The sequence below is a fragment of the Pseudophryne corroboree genome, chromosome 3 (genome assembly GCF_028390025.1).
Source record: "Pseudophryne corroboree isolate aPseCor3 chromosome 3, aPseCor3.hap2, whole genome shotgun sequence".
In the NCBI taxonomy this organism is placed as follows: Eukaryota; Metazoa; Chordata; class Amphibia; order Anura; family Myobatrachidae; genus Pseudophryne; species Pseudophryne corroboree.
Window position 1 is genome coordinate 30,353,060 of NC_086446.1, and position 2,004 is coordinate 30,355,063.

Sequence of the window (2,004 nt, forward strand, 5' to 3'; positions counted from 1 at the left end):
TTGGCGGCCGTATCCTGAGATGGTAGGGCCACCCTTTTAGATAAGCGTGTGAGCGCCTTGTCCACCCTAGGGGATGTTTCCCAATGTAACCTGTCCATTGGCGGGAAAGGGTACGTCATTAGCAACCTCTTAGAAATCACTAGTTTCTTATCAGGGGAACTCCACGCTTCTTCACACAATTCATTTAATTCATCAGATGGGGGAAAAGTCACTGGCTGCTTTTTCTCCCCAAACATATAAACCTTCTTGGTAGTAACCGGGTTAACATCAGAAATGTGTAGTACATCTTTTATTGCAGTAATCATGCATCGGATGGCCTTTTTAGACTGTACATTTGTCTCATCATCGTCTACACTGGAGTCAGACTCCGTGTCGACATCTGTGTCTACCATCTAAAAAGAAAAGTGACTGATTGCGCTATTTCTCCAGGTGCGTATTTGAATAAAAACACGTGTTTTTCACTTCTCTGGTGTTTATTTTAGTACAAACGTTATATCTCATACAACAATATAATTAAAAAAAAAAAAAAAAAAAAAAATTAAGTATGCATACTCATTAGGGGCACATTCTAAAAAATTATTTTATAATAATAAAAATGATGATATTTCTCTGTTTTAGACATCCAGTGCTCAAATCTATCAGAGACAATTAATAGTTACACTCCTGGATTAAAATGCAACATAATTTATGTATCCACAACGTTTAAACTGTGATTTTCCAAGGTGAAAACTCAGTTCTCTGTTTAAAGACACAGTTTCCACAACATTGAATATTGCTTATCTTCGTTGTATTAGAACTCAGTCTTTAGCATAGGACCACAGTTTTCATTCATATAATTGCAAAGTCCATAGACTGACAGTTTCTAAATTGAGCCGCTTACCACCGTGTCCGTGGATGCAGACGTGATGGGGAGATCCTCGCCGTGCACAGCGATGCTGGTTTGCTTTCCTTCTCCCTGTCCGTCCTCCGTGGTGGTAGCGGTGCTGGATGGTTTCTAACCCTCAACGTGAGTGGGGCCGCTTGTATGTGGACAATTTTCAGAATAGACTCTCCACCTTGCTAGCCGCGTCTCCTTTGATTGCAGTTCAGCTGGAGCGGCAGGTGTGTAGGAGGTCTCGTTAGTTGTCCTTAGCTCCCAATCCGGCAGGGTTGATCCCAAACAATGTCGCTGATCACTTGGCAGGGTGAAAGGCAATTCTCTAACGCGTTTCGCACACAGGTGCTTCCTCAAAGAGTAAATTAAGAGTAAATAATACAATTAACAAATTAGCGCCTGGATCAGGGTTGTTTTTTCTACCATCTAAGCCAGAGGGCGTTTATGAGCCCCTGACGACTTCTGAGTCGCCTGGGCAGGCGCGGGCTGAGCTGTCCCAAGGCTGCTGCGTCATCGAACCTTTTATGCAAGGAGTTGACACTGTCGGTTAAGACCTTCCACATATCCATCCAATCAGGTGTCGGCCCCGACGGGGGCGACACCACACATATCTGCCCTTGCTCCGCCTCCACGTAACCCTCCTCATCAAACATGTCGACACAGCCGTACCGACACACAGCACACACACAGGGAATGCTCAGACTGAGGACAGGACCCCACAAAGTCCTTTGGGGAGACAGAGAGAGAGTATGCCAGCACACACCACAGCGCTATATAACACAGGGATTTACACTATAATAAGTGATTTACCCAATAGCTGCTTAATTATCTTATTTGCGCCTAAATTTATGTGCCCCCCCCCTCTTTTTTACCCTTCTTGTATCAGGATACTGCAGGGGAGAGCCTGGGGAGCTGCTTCCAGCGGAGCTGTGAAGGGAAAATGGCGCTGGTGTGCTGAGGAAGAAGGCCTTGCCCCTCAGCGGCGGGCTTCTGTCCCGCGTTTTGTGTGTCAAAGTCGGAAAAATATCATGCTACACGTTGCCATATATTCACCCCATGCGCTTGCCCGCTGCACGTGCACATTCTCTCCCGTGCGTGCACATATTCGCAGTTGCGTGACGGCGCCTCCA